Genomic DNA, 20029 nt, shown 5'->3' on the forward strand with positions numbered 1-20029 from the left:
TAGGTTCCACAGGTTCGTGGACAAGGAGCGGGTGCTGCAGTGGGCAATGAGCGCCAGGAGCAGCACGTGGAACAACAGTGTTCTCCGCATTTATCAGGATCTAAGCCAGGAGGTGGCTCGGCGGCGAGCAGCCTTTAAGAATGTCAAGGAGGTGCTGTTCAAGAACCACGTGAAGTTTGGTCTGCTGTTCCCAGCCCGGCTATGGGTCACGCACCAGGGTCAACACCACTACTTCTCCGAGCCCGAAGAAGCGATGGATTTTGTGAGGGACCTGGGGCTGGTCCCGAAAGGAGGCCCCAAGGACGCGAGTTAGGGCCCGAGGATTTTTGTGGGAAGGAACGCCGAATGTGCCTGGACCGCTGCTCAACGGTTTGCTGGGCCAAAGGGGCCAAGCGGAACATTTGAGACTCTTTCCTTTGTTCATGGACATTTATGTGCTTTTTCTCTTTTTTCTGTGATTTTTTCCCTTTTTATGTTTTTTTTTCCTGTTTGGGCTTTTTGTGCAGCTCGTGGAAGACACTGGAACCGGCTTGCCCCAGTGGGGGGGGAGGAGGACGGGGGAACAAGGGGAATGGGACAGGAAGGCGCCGGAGTGTTGAGTCACCGGGCTAGCAGATTGGCTAGTCAAGGAAGTCAGATGGGGGGGGAAGTTACAGCCAGTAGATGGCGGGGGTGGGGGTATCGGGGGATGGGGTTAGGGGAGGGGGGGTTGTTCTGCTGACGGGAGAGGGACTTGAAATAGGCACTGGAAAGGAGGTCGAGGGTGGAGGCAGCCAAAGGGCGGGCCAGGAATGGCGCGACGCACGGGTCAGGGGCCGGCCCGAGAAAGGCTATGGCTGACCGGCGGGGTGGGGGGGGTGGGATGTGCCCCCCGACCAGGCTGATCACCTGGAACGTCAAGGGACTGAATGGGCCGGTTAAGAGGGCGCGGGTGTTCGCGCACTTGCGGGCCCTGAGGGCAGACGTAATTATGTTGCAGGAGACACATCTGAAAGTGTCAGACCAGACCAGGCTAAGGAAGAGCTGGATTAGCCAGGTCTTCCACTCGGACTTGGACTCGAAGTCCAGAGGGGTGGCAATCATGATCAACAAGCGCGTGCAATTTGAGGCAGAGGGCATATCTGCAGACAGGGGGGGCAGATACCTGATGGTACGGGGCAGACTGGAGGGGAGAAGGGTGGTGCTGGTGAATATATATGCCCCGAACTGGGATGACGTGGACTTTATTAAAAGAGTGCTGGGGAAGATCCCGGACTTGGATTCTCGCAGGCTAATAATGGGAGGGGACTTTAACATGGTCCTTGACCCGACTTTGGATCGGTCGTGTCCCAGAACGGGTAGACTCTCAGCAATGGCAAGGGAGCTGAAAGGGTTTATGGGGCAAATGGGGGCAGTGGACCCCTGGAGAGAGGGACAGCCAACAGGAAGGGGCTACTCGTTTTACTCGCACGTCCATAAAGTATATTCCAGGATAGATTTCTTTGTAATAAGCAGGGACTGTATGGGGGAGGTAAAGAACACGGAATACTCAGCAATTACCATTTCAGACCATGCCCCGCATTGGGTGGACCTGCAGTTCGGGGGAGCGAGTTATCAACGCCCGCAATGGAGGCTAGATGTGGGACTGCTGTCGGAGGAGGGGATCTGCGAGAGGCTTCGGAAATGTATAAAAAATTACCTGCAGGTGAATGACACTGGGGAGGTCTCAGCGGCGACCGTGTGGGAGACGCTAAAGGCAGTAGTGCGGGGGGAGCTGATTTCAATTGGGGCCCACAAAGCCAAGGCAGACCGGGCAGAGATGGATAGATTGGTCAGGGAAATGGGCCGGATAGATGAAGAGCACGCGGAGTCCCCGGGGGAGGTTTTACTCAGGGAAAGGCGGAGGCTACAGGCGGAACTGGGGGCACTATCCACGAGCAGGGCCGTGGAACAGCTTAGGAAGGCGAGGGGAGTGGTGTACGAGTATGGGGAAAAGGCTAGCAGACTGTTAGCGCAGCAACTCAGGAGGAGGGAGGCGGCCAGGGAAATAGGTAGAGTGAGGGACGAGGGGGGGCGCAAAGTGGAGGATCCAGCAGAATTGAATAGGGTATTCCGGGACTTCTATCGTAAGCTGTATACTTCGGAGCCGCCGGAAGAACCGGAGGGGATGAAAAGGTTTCTGGACGGGTTAACATTCCCAACAGTTGGGGGGGGGGCGAGTGGAAGAGCTGGGCGCCCCGATTAGAGTAGAGGAGGTATTGGGGGGCCTAAAGGCCATGCAGTCGGTGAAGTCCCCGGGGCCGGATGGATACCCAGTAGAGTTTTATAGGAAGTTCTCTGAGCTGGTGGGCCCGGTCTTGGCGAGGGTTTTCAATGAGGCAAGGGACAGAGGGACCCTGCCGCCGACAATGTCACAAGCCACCATATCTCTGATATTGAAGCGGGGTAAAGACCCGGAGGTGTGCGGGTCCTACAGGCCAATCTCCCTGATTAATGTAGACGCCAAGCTCCTGGCAAAGGTACTGGCGGGAGAATGGAGGACTGTGTACCGGAGGTGATTGGGGAGGATCAAACGGGGTTCGTGAAAGGTCGGCAGCTGGCGGCCAATCTGAGGAGATTGCTCAACGTGATAATGATGCCCCCGGTGGGTAGAGAGGTGGAGGTAGTGGTGGCAATGGACGCCGAGAAGGCCTTTGACCGGGTGGAGTGGGACTATCTATGGGAGGTGCTCGGACGGTTTGGGTTCGGGGAGGGATTGGTGGATTGGATCAAATTATTGTATCAGGCCCCGAGGGCCAGCGTCAGGACCAACAGAGAAGTGTCGGAGTACTTTAGGTTGTACCGAGGGACCAGGCAGGGCTGCCCGCTCTCCCCGCTGCTGTTTGCGCTGGCCATAGAGCCTCTGGCGATGGCGCTGAGAGCCGCAGAGGGTTGGAAGGGGATGGTGAGGGGCGGGGTTGAACACAGGGTTTCTCTTTATGCAGACGACCTGCTCCTGTACGTGTCGGACCCAGTGGCCGGGATGGGAACTATACTGGGAATGCTGAGGGAGTTCGGCCAGTTCTCAGGATACAAATTAAATACGGTCAAGAGTGAAATGTTTGTGGTCCAGGCAAGGGGCCAGGAGAACAGATTGAGAGGGCTACCGTTTAGGCTGGTTGAGGAAAATTTCCGGTATTTGGGAATCCAGGTGGCACGAGACTGGGGCAGGCTGCATAAGTTAAATTTGGCCAGGGTGGTGGAGCAAATGAAGGGAGAGTTTCGGAGATGGGATGCACTCCCGCTGTCGCTGGCAGGGAGGGTGCAGACTGTAAAGATGACAATCCTCCCTCGATTTTTGTTTATTTTTCAGTGCCTCCCGATCTTTATCCCACAGTCCTTCTTCAAAAGAGTTAACGGGCTGATCATGAGCTTTGTCTGGGCGGGAATGTCTCCGCGGGTGAAGAAGGCGATGTTGGAGAGGAACCGCAGCGAGGGAGGGCTGGCTTTGCCGAGTCTGGTCAATTATTACTGGGCGGCCAACATCGCTATGATAAGGAAGTGGATGGTGGGTACGGGGTCTATTTGGGAGCGGGTGGAGGCGGCTTCGTGCAGGGGCTCCAGTTTGGAAGCCCTGGTCACGGCTCCTCTACCGCTGCCGCCAGCCAAGTACACCACCAGCCCGGTAGTGGTGGCGACCCTGCGGATATGGGGCCAGTGGAGGAGGCATGTGGGGGAGATGGGGGCGTCTGTCTGGGCGCCAATCTGCGACAACCATCGGTTTGCCCCCGGCAGTATGGATGGGGGGTTCCGAGTATGGCGGCGAGCAGGGGCGGGAAGGGTGGGTGATATGTTCCTGGAGGGGAGCTTGGCGAGTTTGAGGAGCTTGGAGGAGAAATTTGGGGTGGTAAGGGGAAATGATTTTAGATACCTACAGTTGCGGGACTTTGTTCGTAGACAGGCCCCATCTTTCCCGCGCCTCCCGCCAATGGGGATCCTAGACAGAATAGTCTCTGGGAGGGATGAAGGGGAGGGTAGAGTCTCGGGTATTTATAAGGTGCTCATGAGGGAGGAAGGGTCCCAGACAGAGGAACTGAAACTTAAATGGGAGAAGGAGATAGGCGGGGAAATGGAGGATGGGCTGTGGGCAGAGGCCCTGAGTAGGGTAAACTCGACCGCGACATGTGCTAGGCTCGGGCTGATCCAATTTAAGGTCGTTCACCGGGCCCATATGACGGTGGCTCGGATGAGCAAATTTTTCGGGATAGAGGACAAATGCGCTAGGTGCGCGGGAGGACCAGCGAACCATGTTCACATGTTTTGGGCATGCCCTGAGCTGAGGGGGTACTGGGAGGGATTTGCGGGGGTCATGTCCCAGGTGCTAAAAACAAGGGTGGTGATGAGCCCAGGGGTGGCAATTTTTGGGGTTTCGGAAGACCCGGGCGTCCAGGGGGAGAAAGAGGCCGATGTGCTGGCCTTTGCTTCCCTGATAGCCCGGCGACGAATATTATTGGCGTGGAGAGACTCAAAGCCACCCAAAGAATGAGTGGTGGCTGGCGGACATGTCGAGTTTCCTGGGGATGGAAAAAATCAAGTTCGCCTTGAGGGGTTCTGTGCAGGGGTTCACCCGGAGGTGGCAACCATTTATTGACTTCTTTGCGGGAGAGTGAGCGTCAGCAGGGGGGGGGGGGTTAGAGTAGAGTAGGAGGGAAAATATGGCGGGTAGTACCGGTGGGAGGGGAGCGGGCTTGTGCAATATGTTACGGTGGAAGTATTGAAAGTACGTGGATGTTTGCACATTTTTGCCTTTTTTGCTTCCTTTCTGATGATGTCTGTAACTGTTTATAAAGCCAAAAACTACCTCAATAAAATTGTTTATTAAAAAATTAAAAAAAAAAAAATAAATAAAAAGAATTAGCCATGATGTAATTGTAAAACCATCTCTGATCACTTCGCTTCCTTGCATCACTCCCCCTCCACACCCTACTTCCTTCTGTGTTCATCATGGAAAGAGCTCTCTTCCAATTCATTTAAAACTTTAACCTTAAATCGCAACTGTACCCTTTGGTTACCCATTCACTATAATCTGCTACCGATCTGATTAACGTCAACTTTACCTCTACTTTGATGCCCTACTTCTCATTAAAACCATTCCTGTCTCTCACCTGGGTTATTCCCCTGTGTCTCAGACTTGAATGTATATGGCAATTAACCATTCGCTGTCAGACCTGAATGGACCCGACAAAGGTATTAGCCCCTGCTCTCATCTTCCAAAACTGCTCATTTTTCCAGGATCATCCTGGTATGCAGACTTTGTTATTAAGATTGAAACCATCCATTCAGCTGCCACTGTCACTTCCCCAAACTCACCAGACCAAACCTCCTCTAAGGACCCTCCCTCCCTTAACCTTGAGCTTGCACCTTTCTCTTGTTTCTTAACTATCTCAACTCATGCTCTCCTGAGCTCGTCCAGTCTATGAGATCTACTTCCTGATCTCTGGACTGCTCTTGCCTGATCCTACTTTCATTTATTCAGAGAATCGCCTGCAATGGTTTCTCTTCCACCCATTTTTTTGCTAATGTTCCTGAGAAGTGCCTTAAGACATTTTATCCTCCTGATTTCTCTCTGTCTCGCGCTCTTTCATCCTCCTGGCTTTCTTGCTCTTTTATCTCCCCGCTCTAAAAGACATTTAATTTATGAAATTATGCTCATCTCTATTGGTGCAATACAGTTTAATAGAAGAAAGAGTTGTTGTGAAAATGTGCACTTCAAACTTGCATTTTGTAATCTGCAGCTAGTGATAGTGATCGTGAAGGTATGAATTTTCTTTCCATCATGGCTGACCAAGTATCTGTCCTACTCTTACCACCTACCATTGGTGTATGTTGAAAATCAACCTGTTTGGCTCTGTTACAAACACATCTTCTTTGGCCATCCAAGACCTGGGTGGGACTCTAACCCAGTGCTTCTGGCTATCCATTTGTGTCACAAGACCTCTTACAAATTAGGTATACAAGTAAAACCTGTTGTGGCCAGGGTTCAGTCACATTTGTTTGCTCTTTGGTCCCTTGTTCACCTTAGAACCATAGAATTCTTACAGTGCAGAGGAGGCCATTCAGCCCATTGAGTGTGCATCAGCCCTCTGAAAGAACACTCTACCCAGGCGCACTCCCCCGCCTCATCTCCATAACCCCACATCTTTGGACTGTGGGAGGAAACCAGAGCACCAAGAGGAAACCCACGCAGACACGAGAGAACATGCAAACTCCACCCAGACCCAAGACAAAATTGAACCCGGGTCCATGGCTCTGTGAGGCAGCAGTGCTAACCACTGTGCCTCTGCACGCCCGTTAGGTTTGGTTATCCTGGAGATTGGAATTCTTGGAAAAAGTTAGAAATTATTTGACTCCGACTCTTTTTGAGATCTGTTTACCTATTTCTCTCCCACTACTTCTTGTTGAATTAGTTTTATGTTTTCAGAGGCAGAGTTTATTGATGTTCCTTTTCAACAAAGTTTTGGAGCACTTTTACTCAATGCAGTTTGGATAAAATACTCAAAAACAAACTCTGCCTTTAACTGTGGTGATAGCATGAACCAGATGATGATAAACTAGAAAATACAGTGAAGCTGAATACTGGCTGGTACAAAGGACCAATCAGTGAAACATAATACTGTAGGTGAATCCTTTAACAGTGATAAATCAATTCCGCATTACACTGTTGGCAAGTGTAATAATCAGTTTACTGCCAATGAAACTACTTGGTGCATAGCACTTGTGAGCTACATTTTGAAAATTTGCAGCTGATGAATGGAGAAAACTTTCACCCCATCAATATGGGTTGGATTCACCCTTCATACATAAATGAGAAGTGCAGCAGCTTGTCCTGTGTGATCTTTAATTTAACAATGCATTTTCAGGCCATTGTAGTTTCCTGAGTCAGGCGGCACCTTCCCATTCTTACAGGTCCAGTGTAATGAAGTAGCGTGTAAGTCATGTTGCACAAATCCTTACAGATTTTTTAAAGTTGCATTTCGATCTTGCCTCTAGTGTACTGTGAAATTGGAAGCTATTTGGGTTGTGTAGCCTGAATAGATAGAATCAAGCACAATTCACCACATTTGTCACTTGCAACTTAATATAAATGATCTTTCATCCTGATTTATAGTGCATCAATACTTTGTACCTGAGCCATCAAAGCAGGAAATTTGGAACTTCAGTTTCTAGTCTGTGTCAAATTAACAAGTTTCCTGCAAAAAATGTTGTCACAATGTCCGTGAGCAAAGTGTAGATTGTAAATGTCAAACTGATGATGCTAAGTTTGGGATTGGAAAAAGAACACAAGTCTTTACTTGGGGATGCTTACAGAAGAGGAGGATCAATGCCAACTAAGTAGTGCAATTTTAACTGCATCAACAAAGAGAGCTAGGGGGTGTACCTATCCTAGAATGTACGCAGCTTCCTTTGCTTTGTAAAAAGAGGCACAGGGCTGGATTTTAACAAACTGGATCTGCTGGGTGCAGTTGGGGATGGGTGGATCAGTGGGTGCCCTGCATGGGATGGACTTTTAATTATAGCATCTGTGACATCACCCATAGGTTAGCTGCCAGGAAGCCAGTCTGATTGACAGAATTGATTTCCAGCTGGATGAAAAGCAATCCAAAGGAGGTAGCAGGACAAGTTGTGTCTGCACCACTGAGATGGGGCAGTGGATGCTGATACTAGATGCAAGAAGAGGGTGGTGGATGCCGATCCCAGGATGGTGAGAGCCTGGGCGGGGAGCAGAAATGAAAGGCCTTGGTGGTGAGGGATCTCAGGCCTTCAGGGCGGAGGTGGACAGTGGATTTTCTTCACCTGGCTATGGCGGCGGGTTCCAAAGACTCAGGAAATCCAGCCTTCCATGATAAAGTTCAAGAATATGAATACCATCGACAGTTAAAGTGCCATCCCACCTTCTTGGAGTGAGCTGGTTGTCCCTCCCCCACCCAGCTATGCAGTTGAAGACACAAGTGATAATAGCAGAGCAATTGAAGTAACGATGCACAAGGAGCCAGAATTAGATCAGTGCGGAAATCTTAATGGAGGGATTTGTAAACCAGGATGAGAATTTTAAATTCAAAGCCTTGCTGGAAAGGAAGCCAGTGTAGGTCAGCTAGTATGGTGGGTACTAGGCGAGCAGGACTTGGTACAATTACGATGCAGGTAGCAGAGCTTTGGATGAGTTCAAAATTATGTACGGTGCAACATGGGAGACCAGCCAGGAGGGCAGTGTAATAATCAGTGTGACAAAGATAGGTAATTTGGACATTCTGAATTTTCCCTCCTTTTACCCAAACAGGTGCAGAAATGTGGCGACTAGTGACCACATAATTCCTTTCAGTTCATCCCTCACTTCCAACGAAGTTTATTGCCTTCAATTCACATGTTTCTGCTTTGGCAGCACTTGCGAGACAATCCTTAATTAATGGTCACTCATCTGCAGAGATTCTCTAACTTCTGTACTATTATTTGCATCAGGAGTAATTACGTTTTTAAAAATAATTTTTATTGAAATTTTTACAAAATATAAACAGCTCAACTCTATTGACAAGGCAACCGGGGTAATACCCCAAGAACAATTCCCACCCAACTTCAAAAGCAACTACAAACAAGAGAAAAACAACCCCCCCACCCCCGGGTTGCTGCTGCTGCCGGCCTATTTCCCTACCGTTCCGCCAGGAAGTCCAGGAAAGGCTGCCACTGCCTAAAGAACCCTTGTACTGATCCCCTCAGGGCAAATTTCACCTTCTCCAATTTAATGAACCCCGCCATATCATTGATCCAGGCCTCCACGCTTGGGGGCCTTGCATCCTTCCACTGAAAAAGAATCCTCCGCCGGGCTACTAGGGACGCAAAGGCCAGAACACCGGTCTCTTTCGCCTCCTGAACTCCCGGCTCCACTGCAACCCCAAAAAGTGCGAGTCCCCAGCCTGGCTTGACCCTGGATCCCACCACCCTCGACACCATCCTTGCTGCCCCCTTCCAAAACTCCCCCAACGCTGGGCACGCCCAAAACATATGGGCGTGGTTCGCTGGGCTCCCCGAGCACCTAGCACACCTGTCCTCGCCCCCGAAAAACCTGCTCATCCTCGTCCCAGTCATGTGGGCCCAATGCAGCACCTTGAACTGTATGAGGCTAAGCCTCGCACAGGAAGAGGAGGAATTCATTCTCTCCAGGGCATCCGCCCACGTCCCCTCCTCAATCTCCTCACCCAGCTCCTCTTCCCATTTACGCTTCAGTTCCTCCACCGAGGCCTCGTCTACCTCCTGCATCACCCGGTATATGTCCGAAATCCTCCCTCCTCCAACCCACACTCCCGAGAGCAACCGATCCCGCACCCCTCGTGGGGGCAGCAGGGGGAACCCCTCCACCTGCTGCCTAGCAAACGCCCTCACCTGCATGTACCTAAACATGTTCCCCGGGGGGAGCCCAAACTTCCCCTCTAACTCCACCAAGCTCGCGAACCTCCCCTCCACAAATAGGTCCCTCAGCCTCCTAACCCCTGCCCTGTGCCAGCCCAGGAATCCACCATCAATGCTCCCTGGGACAAACCGATGGTTCCCCTGTATCGGGGCCTCCATCGAGCCCCCCACTTTTCCCCTATGCCGTCTCCATTGCCCCCAAATTTTGAGGGTAGCCGCCACCACCGGGTTCGTGGTATACCTCGTTGGAGGGAGCGGCAACGGCGCCGTTACCAGCGCCTCCAGGCTCGTGCCCACACATGACGCCGCCTCCATCCTCTTCCATGCTGCCCCTTCCTCGTCCATTACCCACTTACGCACCATCGCTGCGTTGGCAGCCCAATAGTACCCACAGAGGTTGGGCAATGCCAGCGCCCCCCCTATCCCTGCCTCGTTCCAGGAACACTCTTCTCACCCTCGGAGTCCCATGCGCCCACACAAATCCCGTGATACTCCTGTTGACCCTCCTAAAAAAGGCCTTCGGGATAAGGATGGGGAGGCACTGGAACAGGAACAAAACCCTCGGGAGCACCGTCATCTTAACGGACTGCACCCTCCCAACCAGTGACAGCGGTAACATATCCCACCTCTTAAACTCCTCCTCCATCTGCTCCACCAACCTTTGTGAGGTTGAGCTTGTGCAGGGCCCCCCAGCTCCCAGCCACCTGGACCCCTAGGTACCTAAAGCTCTTCCCTGCCTGCTTCAATGGGAGCCTACCAATCCCCTCCTCTTGATCCCCCGGATGCACCACAAACAACTCACTTTGCCCAGGTTCAACTTATACCCCAAGAAACCCCCAAATTCACTAAGAATCCTCATCACTTCCGGCATCCCCCCCACCGGGTCTGCCACATACAGCAACAGGTCGTCCGCATACAGCGCCACTCGATGCTCCTCCCCACCCCGCACCAGGCCCCTCCAGTTCCCAGACTCCCTCAATGCCATGGCCAGGGGCTCAATCGCCAACGCGAAGAGCAAGGGGGACAGGGGGCACCCCTGTCTCGTCCCCCAGTACAGCCGAAAGTACTCTGACCTCCTCCTATTTGTGGCTACACTCGCCATCGGGGCCTCGTAGAGCAGCCTCACCCACCAGACAAACCCCTCCCCAAACCCAAACCTCTCCAACACCTCTCACAAATACTCCCACTCAACCCTATCAAAGGCCTTCTCCGCATCCATTGCCACCACTATCTCCGCCTCCCCTTCCATGGCCGGCATCATAATGACTTTGAGGAGCCTACGCACGTTCGTATTCAACTGCCTTCCCTTCACAAACCCCGTCTGGTCCTCGTGAATGACCCCGGGCACGCAATCCTCTATTCTAGTGGCCAGGATCTTTGCCAGCAGCTTAGCGTCGGCGTTCAGCAGCAAAATCGGCCTATATGACCCGCACTGCAGAGGGTCCTTGTCCCGCTTCAGGATCAAGGAAATCAGCGCCAGTGACATAGTTGGGGGCAAAGCCCCCCCCTCTCCCTTGCCTCATTAAAGGTCCGGACCAACGGGGGCCCAACAGGTCCAAATACCTTTTATAAAATTCCGCCGGAAACCCATATGGCCCCGGCGCCTTCCCCGACTGCATGCTCCCTATCCCTTTGACCACCTCCTCCAGCTCGATCGGCGCCCCCAGTCCCTCCACCTGCTCCTCCTCCACCCTCGGGAATCGCAGCTTGTCCAAGAAGCGCCCCATTCCACCCCCCTCCACCGGGGGCTCCGACCGGTACAGTTCCCCATAGAAGTCTCTGAAGACCCCATTAACATCTACTCCCCTCCACACCACCTTCCCAGCTCTATCCGTCACTCCCCCAGTCTCCCTGGCCGCGTCTCGCTTTCGGAGCTGGTGTGTCAGCATCCTGCTCGCCTTCTCCCCGTATTCATACACCGCCCCCTGTGCTTTCCTCCACTGAGCTTCCGCCTTTCTGGTTGTCAGTAGGTCGAATCTGGCCTGAAGGCTACGCCTCTCCCCCAGCAATCCCTCCTCTGGAGCCTCCGCATATCTCCTATCCACCCGCACCATCTCCCCTATCAGTCTCTCCCTCTCCCTCTGCTCCCCCCTCTCCCTATGGGTTTGGATGGAGATCAATTCCCCCCTCACCACCGCCTTCAATGCCTCCCAGACCGTCCCCACTCGGACCTCCCCGTTGTCATTGGCCTCAAGGTACCTCTCGATACACCCCTGAACCCTCTCGGCCACCTTCTCATCTGCCAGCAGCCCTACCTCCAGGCGCCAGAGCGGACATTGGTCCCTCTCTTCCCCCAGCCCGAGGTCCACCCAGTGCGGGGCATGATCTGAAATGGCAATGGCGGACTATTCCGCATCCTCCACCCTCGAAACCAACCCCCTACTCAGGACAAAAAAATCAATCCTCGAGTAGGCCTTATGTACATGGGATAAAAACGAGTATTCCCTGGCCCTTGGCCTCGCAAACCTCCAGGGGTCCACCCCCCCCCATCTGGTCCATAAATCCCCTCAACACCTTAGCCGCCGCCGGCCTCCTACCTGTCCGGGACTTGGATCGATCCAATGGGGGATCCAGTACCGTGTTGAAGTCCCCCCCATGATCAGGCCCCCCACCTCCAGGTCCGGAATGCGGCCCAACATAGACTCCGCATCGTCCCAATTTGGGGCGTAAACATTCACCAACACCACCCGCTCCCCCTGCAGCTTACTACTCACCATCAGATATCTCCCGCCACTGTCAGCCACCACATTTAACGCCTCAAACGACACCTTCTTCCCCACCAGGGTCGCCACCCCCCTACTCTTCTCATCCAGCCCTGAGTGAAATACTTGGCCCATCCATCCCTTCCTCAGCCGAACCTGGTCCACCACTCTCAGGTGTGTCTCCTGGAGCATGGCCACATCCGCCTTCAGCCCCTTCAGGTGCGCAAATACCTGGGCCCGTTTGACCGGCCCATTGAGCCCCCTCACATTCCAGGTTATCAGCCGGAGTAGCCATGGAGGAGGCGGGTTGCTGCTGAAGCGGTCAGGAAGGAGCTGGAGGACGCAGGGGGTGCTGGAGGGGGGGGCGGGGGGGGGAGTTGCCGCCGTGGGAAACTGGCACAGCGGGGGACGCTGGCCGGGGGTGGGCAAGGGATGGGGTATGGCTAATCGGCAGAGGAGGGGGGCAGGGAGCCCTCTGATCCTACTCTCCCCGTCTACCCCTCTGCACGAACCCGTCCACCCGACCCCTGCAGAAAAACCCATATAGAAAAGACAAATCAACATCACCCCACCCACCCTAAGGCCAACCCACATTAATCTTACATTAAACCAAGCAAATACAAATACAGTATTATACAGCATCCCCCATCTTAGGCCCCTCAGTTTGAGTCCAATTTCTCGGCCTGCACAAATGCCCACGCCTCCTCCGGGGACTCAAAATAATGGTGCCGATCCTTATAGGTGACCCACAGACGCGCCGGCTGCAACATGCCGAACTTCACACTCCGTCTATGGAGCACCGCCTTCGTCCGGTTAAACCCGGCCCTCCGCCTCGCCACCTCCGTACTCCAGTCCTGGAAGATCCGCACCTCCATGTTCTCCCACTTGCTGCTCCGCTCCTTCTTGGCCCACCGGAGCACACACTCACGATCCAAGAACCGATGAAGCCGCACCAACACCGCCCGCGGCGGCTCGTTCGGCTTGGGCCTCCTAGCCAGAATTCTGTGGGCCCCCTCTAACTCCAGGGGCCCCTGGAAGGACCCAGCCCCCATCAGCGAGTTTAACATAGTCACCACATAGGCCGCTAGGTCCGACCCCTCCAGCCCCTCCGTGAGGCCCAGGATCCTCAAATTTTTCCTCCTCGAACCGCTCCTGCCATCTTTTATGGAGCGCCTCGTGCATCTCCACCTTCCCCGCCACGGCCATGACCTCATCCTCCCTTTCGGAGGCCTGCTGCTGCAGCTCCCGGATCGCAGCCCCCTGGGCTGTCTGGGTCTCCATCAGCTCCCTGTTGGTTACCTTCAGCGACTCCAGCAGCTCCAACTTAAGCTCCTGGAAGCAGCGCAGCAGAATCGCTGCTGCTCCTGGGCCCACTGCCTCAGCTCCTCAAGGCCTCCGCCGGCCGCCATTTTGTCTTCCTTCCCCTGCTTTTTCGGGGGTGCTTTCTCCAGTTTTCTGCTTACCCCACTCCTGGTCTGGACCATAGGACCGTTGGGGTCGACTCCTGACCTCTTCCCACGTCGGGATTTGCCGCTACAGCTCCGTTGGGGGCCCTGAAAAGAGCCCCAAAGTCCGTTCTCAGTGGGAGCTGCCGAATGTGCGGCTTAACTCCTCATTGCCGCCACCAGAAGTCGCATCAGGAGTAATTACAAGCACCATACTCATGCCTGAGTCTGCCTTAATGTGATCCATGAGACATTGTGCGAAGAATCAATCTTGTGTCACATTTGCCATTCTAAATTAGGTCCGCATACTTCATTTATTTGGGGTTGGCAGAAGCTACAGTTTATTACCACTTTAATATATTTTCATAACCCTCTTATCGAATGAGGGCAGCATGGTAGCACAGTGGTTGGCACTATTGCTTCACAGCGCCAGGGACCCGAGTCCAACTCCTGCTTGGGTTACTCTGTGCGGAGTCTGCACGTTCTCCCCGTGTCTGCTTGGGTTTCCTCCGGGTGCTCTGGCTTCCTCCCACAAGTCCTGAAAGACATGCTTGTTAGGTGAATTGGACATTCCGAGTTCTCCCTCAGTGTACCCGAACAGGCGCTGGAGTGTGGAGACTAGGGGATTTTCACAGCAACTTCAGTGCAGCGTTAATGTTAGCCTACTTGTGACACTAATTAAGATTATTATTATTATTATTATTATTAATAATAATTATGATGTTCTGTTTGGTTTCTCCTTAGGATTTTCTGGTCGTCCCATCGTGGAAATTGTAAGGCAAAGCTTGTCGGTGTCTGTCTATGCAATGTGAAGAAGAAAATGCTTCCAAAGGGAAACGCTGTAACTTGTCAAGAGTTTACACAAAAGGCTGGCTGTGCTGTAAGCATGTTGCAGGTTGGCTGAAGAATTGAGAGTGTTACACAGCGTTTCAGGATATTTGATGTCTTGGCTCTCAGGATACTTTTACACATGGGCACACTAAGAAATTTTGGAAGCCAAACTTTGACCAAGTTTGAATCTTCTGCTAGTCTGGTGGAATTTTAAAAGTGAAGCCTTAGGCCATTGAAAACCTCCATCTATTGGCTATCACATGACAATATCCAGTGATGGTTTGGGGATGCCTTCTGCCTAATGATGAATATTTGGATTATTTTACCTCCAAATGATGTTTGCAGAATTTGGAATTCCTTATGCCTGGGTTTGTTCAATGCCCTCTTACCTTGGACTCTGAAAGGAAAGACTGGAGCATGCACAGAGTCCAGTTTCTCTCACTCAAGCTTTTGATCTTCATAGGTTTTTTCTGTATTCATAGACCAGAATTCCCTGAGGTGAATTAATTACCTTTTTAGGGCTGGGAGCAAAAGCTCCATTTTCCCCAAACATTCCACTGTCTTTTGTTCAGTTTCCAGCTGATTCTTTGAGATGGGCAGGTGCAACTCTTGTGTGCAGAGTGCTGTGGGCCTGGAGGCATTCTAGAGAGTGACGGCAATACTCAGCCCCTTACTAAGGACCTAGCACTCTTCAATGATTCTGAAACACAAACACTGGTCATAGGCACCAAAGTGTTAAAAGTAACCACATAACTGGTGACACCTGGACTGATGTCGTGGCTCGATAAGCCATGCAGCCACAAGCTACTCCATTCCTTTCATTTGCTGTGAGTGTACTCCACATAATGTTTTCCCGTTAATGTTTGCCTGGTATTTTTCTATATGCTGTTTTGAAACCGCCTTAATCATTCCAATTTTATATTGTATACCTCAAACAGATGTTTTTTTCTTTTATACACGACCTGCATTTTTCTTCACCGCTATGCAGTACTGGATTTGTATGGGGTAGAAAAGGAGGGATGGTACTTTTAGCAACAATAGGTCAGTGGGAGGCTGACAAGAGCACAACTGTGGAAGAGAAAGCTTGCTTCTGCCCTGGATCTATGGTAATGTGCAATTTGTTTGGGCTTCCACTCATCAGAATAAGATGAAGGAAAATAATTACCAATTCAGATTTTCTATGCAATGATGAGAAAACTGTGTTAATATTTAATACTGATTATATATATATATATATGGCGTAAATTAAGATTATGCTATTGATATTGAGAAGCAACGTTTGTAACTCATTAACTGTTGTAACCTGTCAAGTGGGGTGTTGTTGAACCTTTGACGGGATCCGTTGCCAAAGGCATCACCACGTTAAAGCAGTGGGTTAGTAGTGTGCGTGTCTTCGTCTCCAGGTTAGAGCATGACTTGCTGATTCAGTGCTTGCCTTCCATTTAGTTTGGTATTGTAGTTGTCAATGTTGCCCATATTAAATTTACTGTACACACTCACTGTTGGCAAGCCACAACCCAGGAAGTTCCAGCTGTACTTGGGGATCCCAATTCGTTATCTATTGGATTTCCTAGTCCAGGAGGAGGATATTTCTGGTTAAACTGGATATAGCATCATACTCCGAACATTTGACCCTCTCTGTGCTTATGCTCTGTTGTTAATGGAATTACTGTCCAGACCTTAATAATTCTCAAATGCAGAAGAGCTTAAGTATTTTCCATTATTGATACTAAAAGCAAATTAAACACACATACATTAATCAAAAAAAAAGATGAGGTAGGGTTTGACATGACGAGGATTGTAGGTCAAGCATATTGATTTATAGTTTAACATTGAGCTTTGGATGGTCAGACATAGATTTTGAACTTAAAGCCTTGAAGGTCAAATCATCCAGAGTTTATGTGATTTTTTTTGTCTCAACCCCTTGCAGTACTTTGGGATTAATGTATAGGATGATTCAGTTTCAGTAAGGTTTTCTTCAGTTTTTGTAATCCTTTACGTTGCCTCTTTGGAATATCATCTGAGTTACTGTGAAACTCCATCTGAAAATAAGTGGAATTATACAAATTTCTAATACCAATATCAGCAGCTACCCAACCTTCAGTCATCCTCTAAGGTTCAGATGCCTCTACCATCAGCTACTTCCTAATGAATGAATCTCTTCATTCTTGACATATGCCTTAGAATATCAACCCGATGTTCTACCCCTTCACTAGCAAAAACCTTCGAAAGAAATTTGAATAAAGTGGGGCTGTTTATTGAAGCTGATCAGTTGAATTTCTACCCAAGACTCCAAATTAGAACCATAAATTCCCATATTTTTTTACAGAGCCTTAGAGGTGTTACTCTTTCCAGGTGGCTGGCTGATGTCGCCAGCCACTGTTCCTTCCTCCACTGTGTGCAGTTTTAATCACGTGATCAGCCAGGTATCTGCACTTTCTGTTGTGATGTCAACCTGTATGTATGTATGTATGTTTATATGTGCAAATGTATGTAACTGCATGGATAATCAACTCTGGAAAAATAATTGGTGAGAACTTGCATTGCTATTCTTAATGAACCATGTATTTGGTGAACATCCTTGGATTTAAAAAAACCTTCAGGGTAACATTAACATTTTGGGAGATGCACTAACATTTCTATGTCAAAGTATCAGCATTAAAGGATGTTTTTACAGTTTAATTGGCAGTATATATATATATATATAGATATATCAAATTAAGACACATGCCATGGATCTGTAAAATACTCAGATTTTACTTCAGAGTATCCAACATGAAAAATGTACATAAAATTATTTGCAATTCTATAAGAGAGATGGTGTATATTTTGAAAGCTATAAAAGAGATTTACTACATGAGAAGTATAATGCATTTAGGTTTTAGGTGTTTTTCAGGGTTGTGCAATCAAAGATTTACTTCCTCTCTTGTGTGGTATTTGTGAATGAAGAACACAGATACAGTCTGTAACAGAATAATACTACCCACTGAAAATGGTGTTATCCTGCAGCCCATCACAAAGACCCATGATTATCTCACAAAGTGGGAGAGTGAATTGCATTCAACCTTCTTCCTGAAGACACTGGAAGGCCCAAGGTTTATTCATCAAAATTTGCAGCAATTGTGTTCAAAGGAAAACCTCAAATCTAATTTCATAGACGATTACATATTGGAGATGTTCTTAGCATAAATAGTGAAAATTAAGTAAGAGAACTCTATGCCTTCAACATTACGAAACTGAAAATTTTCTCAAAAGCTCATTTCCCTTTTCAATACAGTGGTAAATCAAGATCTCAATTAGTTCTAATTTCTTAAAGTGGGCATCTTAAGGGGGAACACTGCCACATTGGATACTTTACAAATATCCAGTAGAGATAGAATTAATAGACTGTTAGTCAAGGCTGAGCTGAATTAATATTCATTGATGTGAGTGACCAAATTGTAGGCATGCTGCTTCTCAGTCTTGGCTGTCAAAATGTTCCAGATAGTTTATGAAGGTGCATCTGGTGCTCTAATGCTGAACTACAGTATTGCTGCCACTAGAGAACATCAGTGAGCTCTGTGAACAGCAAAATGTCCATCAAGTGGTGCAAGCTGGTATGACAGCATTGTAATTTTCTCTGCCGGTCCCATGGACTTCACAGAACTAATCTCCATATCCCCTGGACGTTAGCCATGTGGAATGTTCTGCTCCTGCAAATAAAACATAAAAATAAATAAGAGTATATACGGTGAACATTTCATGATTGGAACAGGATTAAAATGTGATTTATTTTTCTTTGTAAAGAGCTCTATGTGTATCTAAAATGGTATTTCAGGCACACAGGTTTCAAAATGTAAATTGGAATAGGTTAAAATAATTTTACTTCTGTATTATTTGAAGCAGATCCTTTATAGACTTGGGGAAATCTTTGAGCATTCATTTTATTGTGCTTTCAAGCATAACTCTGAGGTTCATTACTGAGTAAATGTAATGTACAGTTAAAAAGTATGCATTTAAGATAAGACAGTAGATTGGGCACAATGTGATTGAAATGCATTTTGCAGCTGTTGACAAAATGTTTCATGAACAGGTAAAACTTAATAACGACCACACAACACCAGTCACATTACCAAATTGCATTGAATTGCCACAGAGGCCACACAAAGTTCAGATTTATCACAAATCTCAAACAGTCATTTCACAATCACTACAATAATATGTTACGGTCATGGTTACTCTCTCACCTGACAGCTCATCTGTTGTCTTCATTTGCTAATGAACCACATTTTTGAGGAGAGACAGTACGCTGCATCTTAAAGAAAGTTAATTTAAGAGGAGGTGGGTGTTGAATGACATTTGGGACCTACTTAGGTCAACATTGTGCACCACGCTCAATAATTATATTTAAATGCCTTCCCCTGGTGACTGGGCAAGTTAAGGAAGAGGTAAGCTGGAACCTGGGACCACTGAATCAGCTATATCTTAGGGTGACAGTAAAGATGTTATGGTCGGTGTTGCCATCCTGGACTAAGCAGCAAATAAATGCCCATGGTTCCAGCTGAGAGCAGGAATTCTCTCCCCACAGCTCCAGTGCCTGTATTGCTTCATCCATTGGGACTAAGTATATTCAGGAAAAAATGGGAAGGGTAGACTTATTATCTTTATCGTTTTAGCTTTGTTTGCCTATCCAATCCCTATGTCAGCCCTGTTCTCCCGATATGATGAGCCTTTAGTCAGTGCAGCCTTCACTTTATTCAAGTTTGATCATTTTTAATGCAGTTGATTGGGCTGCATAAATTGATATTTGTTTCTCTCATGTAAATATTTGTACAGTGTGTAAATCTCGTCAGATTATCTAAACAGCCACTGGGTGTGGGTGTCTCACATGCCAGCGATCCTGCCAATTTATGCTTGTTTAAAAAAATAATTTTTAAAAAAGGCAAAGAAAAAAAAACCTTGTGTTTGTGGCTGGCTCATGTAGACCGTTGAGAAACTGTATTCAGTTGTTATCTGTGTAGAGTTTTTACATGTTGTGTATGAAAATGAGGTGACTTCCTAAAGTGAACCTGACTTCCAAGTATTTGGAAGGAGGAGTGTAAAACTCACTGTTATAAGTGCAATGAATAATTCATGTATGGACATTGTAAATGTATGTATGCTGCACTGTATACTGTGATGGCTGTAGTATTGAATATAACCATGATATTGTATAATGTGATTGTGTAAAAGGTGTCGAAACAAATCATTTCCATTGGAAACCAATAAAGACCTTGAAGTAACAAAATTATCAAAGTGGTTCTCTAATCACAACAGAGGCTGATGAAAGGAACACACCCCAAAAGTTAAAACCCTGGCATATTTTTTTTTACATGTTTACGAACATTTTCATAAAAACAAAATCATACAAAGGAACCAACCACAGTTACAAAATAAACGCAAAACAAGATTAGCATGAAAACACACCTTATTAACTCACCCCCCCCCCCCCCCCCAAAAAAAGCTAAACTAAAACTCTTAACAACTGACGGTGATAATGTCTGTGTGGAGTTTGCACATTCTCCCCATGTCTGCGTGGTTGTCACCCCCATAAGCTAGACAGATGTGCAGGGGAGGTGAATTGGTCACGCTAAATTGCCCCTTAAAAACAAC

General features: G+C 48.9%; 1 long non-coding RNA gene across 4 annotated transcripts in view; it reads left to right on the forward strand.

Annotated features, from left to right (window-relative positions):
• The window catches only part of LOC119973132, a 218997-nt gene extending 199333 nt beyond the window's left edge, over positions 1 to 19664 (forward strand). For all 4 annotated transcript variants that reach the window (XR_005462246.1, XR_005462244.1, XR_005462243.1 and 1 more), the window contains one exon: positions 14312 to 19664. This is a non-coding gene — a long non-coding RNA (uncharacterized LOC119973132). The remainder of the gene's footprint in view (positions 1 to 14311) is intronic.
• The last annotated feature ends 365 nt before the right edge of the window (positions 19665 to 20029 follow it).

This window comes from Scyliorhinus canicula, chromosome 11 (assembly GCF_902713615.1).
Source record: "Scyliorhinus canicula chromosome 11, sScyCan1.1, whole genome shotgun sequence".
Lineage (NCBI taxonomy): Eukaryota > Metazoa > Chordata > Chondrichthyes > Carcharhiniformes > Scyliorhinidae > Scyliorhinus > Scyliorhinus canicula.